The sequence below is a fragment of the Myotis yumanensis genome, unplaced genomic scaffold (assembly GCF_028538775.1).
Source record: "Myotis yumanensis isolate MYYU_CA2020_CCGP unplaced genomic scaffold, mMyoYum1.0.hap1 SCAF_3, whole genome shotgun sequence".
NCBI lineage: Eukaryota > Metazoa > Chordata > Mammalia > Chiroptera > Vespertilionidae > Myotis > Myotis yumanensis.
Window position 1 is genome coordinate 183868620 of NW_027223754.1, and position 4334 is coordinate 183872953.

Consider the following 4334-nt stretch of genomic DNA (forward strand, 5'->3'; position numbering starts at 1 on the left):
TGTTGTTATCCCCATTTGACATTGTATCCATTTAATTTTTTGTTTATTCTCTCTTCCTACAGTAGAATGTACCATATATGAGCAAAGAATTTGTTTTGTTTACTATTATATGTCCAGTATTTAGAACCAGAACTAACACATTATAGGCACTTGAGAAAATTTAATTATTGATCAAAAGAATTAACAAATCCTTAGAGATATAAAGCCATTTTGAGTGTATCCAAAGAGAGATACACCACTGGTAAGCCTAGCAGAATTTTCAGTGAATAGATGAATTTGACATGATGTACTAGTACATATTCAAATTAAAAATTTTTTTTTCTCAGATCATATTTTCCCAGGGAAGCCTTTTGAGAGGGGGTTTCTCTCTCTTTTTTAAATCGATGGGTCTCATAGACAAGCTGATAAGTTGCAGCTTTACAATTCTAGCTACAAACCAATGTTGTCTATTCAGTTTGCATGTGTTGGTATTCATTAATAAGCTCTCTCTTAATCTGAAAATGTTATTTTTCATTCATTCAGCAGCTATTTGTTTTCCAAGCACTGTGCTAATTGTTGGGGACATAGGGTTTCTGCTCTCAGGAAACTCACAATTAATTGTGTTTTTTCTTCAGTGTCTAACAGCACCTTTTAACCACAGCTTTACCAATGTCATGTAAAGTTATGTTGTTATTTGTGGAAACCCTGACACATATGTCATTGGCCTTAGGTGCTTTGGGTCTAGCCTAAAATACACACTCAAAACCACAACCTAATGTAAATGCATTTGACAAGGATGGCCTGAATTCTATTTCCTATGATGCGATTAACCTTTGGAGGATATCAGAGTGTCTCCATGGCCTCAAATTCTTTATCTATAAAAAAAAAAGTTAATAATCCCTATTCAATGCAAAAATTATTATGAGGATGACATGATAGTTGATACAATGTTTTTGAAAACTTAATGTACTACTTACATTATTATCTCAATTGGGACTTGACACTGTGTGATGTGACAAAGACCAAGCTTTGGAAGGAGACGGGTTCAGGGTCAAATCCTAACCTTGGGACTCAACAACAGATGGAAACAAAGACATTTAATTTATAAAGTTAATGTGGGAATTAGAATTGACATGTTTTAAAAGCACAGCACCTAGCACAGGATAGGGGAACACAGTAAATGCCATTGTCAGCTCTTTTTATTTACTGTCATATTTTCTCACATATTTTTAATATACCTCAATTTTTAAACCTGTAGAATGGGGAAAATATATTGGACTCTTTCAAAACACTTCTTCAGACGCATTGCATTATCAACAGATTGTCATTCCCAGGCAAAAGTCACTATTATCCCATCCTGGAGGGCAGCGTTTTGATGTTTTTTTATTAGATTTCTGCATGGTCAACACTAAAGGGAGAGACAGAAAAATCACATTCAGGAAAAGCTCTTCAGGGCAGAACACCAGAGGAAAATAAGAATAATGAGGTAATACAAAGTGTAAAGTAAACCACGGCAAAGGGCCAAGAATATTCATGCAAAGGGAGACTGGAGACAATCAGCTCTCACGTCCCTCCAGCTTCCAGCTCCTTTCAAAAGGCAGGAGACAAAGAACACTCTGCTCCGGCAGTTTTGAAAAGTCAAAGTCAAACAAGCCCCCTCACTTCCACTGTCCTTAAAGGACATGCCTTCACACTTGACTGTTGGCCTCAGATCACCGGCTCTATTGACATCCTCTAGTCACACAGTGGAGCTGTTTACACTTGGTGGAAAGTTCAGTTCTCTTCTTCATTAATCTAGTGTCAAGGTTATTCTCCTAAGCAAATGAAAGGAGAATAATGAAATTTTCAAGTCATTTTTTCACAGCTGGGTTGTGTAGGCTTTGTGCCTTCACTCGAAATTCCCAGAACTAGGAGAGTTCTCTCTTTCTTTTTCACCTAAAATAAAAGTAAGCTTTAAATAATAACAGCTAGAAATTAGCCAATGTTTTGGCACACTCTGAACCTGTGTCATAACATTATTGCATTCTGCCTCTACTCTAGTGGTTCTTTATATATTTTTAAGGCCTGGAACCAATACACTGTTCCCAAACCTATCATATAATGCTTTAGAAACAAAGTGACCTACTTTATAAACCAATGAACAAACTCAGTTGTATCACCTACTTGAGAATTTATTAATTTCATGGCACTTCACCTTTAAACCAATGTGTGAAGATTTAGGTCACATTTTGATAATCCAGCCCACAGAAGCCTAACTTCTTTTTATTCTCTGGTTATATCTGAACATTCAAGAGTATAATAAGGAGTCATATTATTCTATATCATGAGCTCAAAATGTAATTCATTGTTGTAAAACTAAAATTTTACTGATGCTCTTCTGAATTATATAATCACCATGAAACAGTACCACAAAAAAGGATCAGAAACATAGCTGACAGATTAGATAGATAGATGATAGATAAACAGATTAGATAGATGATAGATGATAGATAATTAGATAGATATATAGTCAGGTAGGGAAATAGGTAGATAAAAAGATTTTTAATATTGCAAAAAGATGGCCCATTCCCTGCTCAAGGCTAGCAGTTTACGACCACAAGAAGTGGGAACTATTGATTCCTGATACATGGCATTTGATATTGGTCAATAGGTAAGTTTTGATATTTAAGTTTGGTTTTGTTCTTTGCCTGGTTACTTTAGGGGTTTTCCCATACACTAGTCATTTGCTGCCAGTCAGATGCTTACTTGTCTTTGTTAGTTGATTCAGAGTTAAACAAACAGGTTTCTCTGCTGTCTTCCACCTCTTGCCCTGTCTTTGTGGTCCAGTGACCTTTGAGCCAATCAATCTTTCCTTCAGAGTCATGGCTTTCTGTATCTAGTTATCATATTTAAAATCTATGTACATATTTTGGAGCAAGATACAGTTTTCTAAAAAAGGGGTGCTCATGAAATGTTTTCTCGGAAGCACAGAGGAAAGGCTATGATTTTGTAGCCAGCACAGAGGCACCACAAGTAATGGAGACTTTTCCTCTGCTGGTTTCAGGGGAAGACTAAGGATCTCAGAGTTTCCTTTGTCTGGCTGTGATCACTCACATATTGTTAATGGCCTGAGGCACTCATACATTTCAGGGAGCTCTCCAGCCTTCTCTTGAACTAATTCCTTCCAGAGCCTCTGTTCAAGTGTGACTCATCACTTTATAAAGCCACTGCCTCCCTCCGCTTCTCCTGCCAAATGTGGAGGGCACGTCTTTCCCACTGGATTCCTGCCATTTCTTTCATACATTTGACGTAATCTTCTTTCCCATTGTTTTTGTGCTGGGGCTGTGTAGAATAGCAGGCAAAAACAATAGAACAGAATCTCAAAAACCTAGAAGACAATGCTAAGATGTTTTCTGTTATCCTGGGGTATTCTTTGGTCATGAAAATATCTATCAATTTTTGATTAGGGAGTTTCAGTTTAGTTCTGTTCTGTATGTGTTTGCTTTGGTGGAAGAGTAGGGTGTTACATGACTTCATATGATTTAGAAAAGAAGGAGAAATTGGAGGAAATGTTAACAATATAATAAGATATGCCCAGATGGTCTGGCTTAGTGGTTGAGCATTGACCTATGTACCAGAAGGTCACAGTTTGATTCCTTGTCAGGGCTTATGCCTGGGTTGTAGGCTCAATCCCCAGTGTGGGGTGTGCAGGAGGCAGCCAATCAATGATTCTCTTTCATCACTGCTGTTTCCATCTCTCCCTCTCCCTTCCTCTCTGAAAGCAATAAAAATATATTAACATATATATATATATATATAAAACACAAGATATGCTGAAAAAGTAAAGAAAATTTGTTTTATTTTAATGGTACAGAGGTCTTTTATTTTATTTTTTACACCTATATTGCCATGAATTTGTAGAAAATGGGTTCCAGCAGCTCAGGCTCCTTCCCATTGGTTCTCACAAAGTGTGCTTCTCTGGGTGGAGCAGGCTGGCACATCAGATGAACCCACATACCTTTTTCTCTGGCTTCTTTTTCTGATCATTTTCCTTCACACATTTCAGGAAGCTATCTCAGATCTTAGAGTGTGTAACATGCTCAACACGTACATTAATTCTCTTGGCAAGAATCTTGCCCTTAACTTTTTTGCCTATAGCAATGCAATCACATGCTGGGTGACACTGTAGACTCTTCCAGTTTTGCTATGGTAATGTCTGTGAGGCCTTTCTTTTTTAGCAGTGCCCATTCCCTTGATGTCTACAATATCACCTTTCTTATAAATTGGCATATATGTGGCCAAGGGAACAACATGCTTTCTAAAAGGCCTACAGACATACAGTGGGTGCCTCTCCTATTTCCCTTTGTGTTAGTCAT

General features: G+C 37.3%; 1 pseudogene; it reads right to left on the reverse strand.

Moving 5' to 3' along the window:
• Positions 1-3857: 3857 nt before the first annotated feature.
• Positions 3858-4334, reverse strand: LOC139006479 (large ribosomal subunit protein eL21-like; annotated as a pseudogene).